We start from the raw sequence: 400 nt of genomic DNA on the forward strand, positions 1-400 counted from the left end.
ACCGCCTGGTACGCTGCCAGACAGCCTCCTCCAGCGTCTGATGGGGCGGCGGCATTGCGGCTAGCCGCGCGTGCTCCTCCTCCTCCTCGAGCCGGAGCGCCTCGTCGTCGTGCGCCCGCTGTCTCCGCAGAGCCGCCAACATCGGGATTTGCTGGGGATCCAAATGCCAATGGTACGGCAACGTCATGTCGGGGTAGGGGAGGGGTTGCCTGTACTCCTAGTGCCACCGCGCTTGGTGCACCGAGATGTGCAGGCGCCGGCGTTCAGGGCAAAAATGCACCGGCGGTGGAGGGGGAGGGGGAGCACGGGAGGACGAGGTGCCGGGGGTGCCCTTGCCCTTGCCCTTGCCATTGTTGCCGAGGATGCCATTGCGGCCTAGGGTTTCCTGTCGCCGGCGAGG

Source organism: Triticum dicoccoides, chromosome 1B (assembly GCF_002162155.2).
Source record: "Triticum dicoccoides isolate Atlit2015 ecotype Zavitan chromosome 1B, WEW_v2.0, whole genome shotgun sequence".
In the NCBI taxonomy this organism is placed as follows: Eukaryota; Viridiplantae; Streptophyta; class Magnoliopsida; order Poales; family Poaceae; genus Triticum; species Triticum dicoccoides.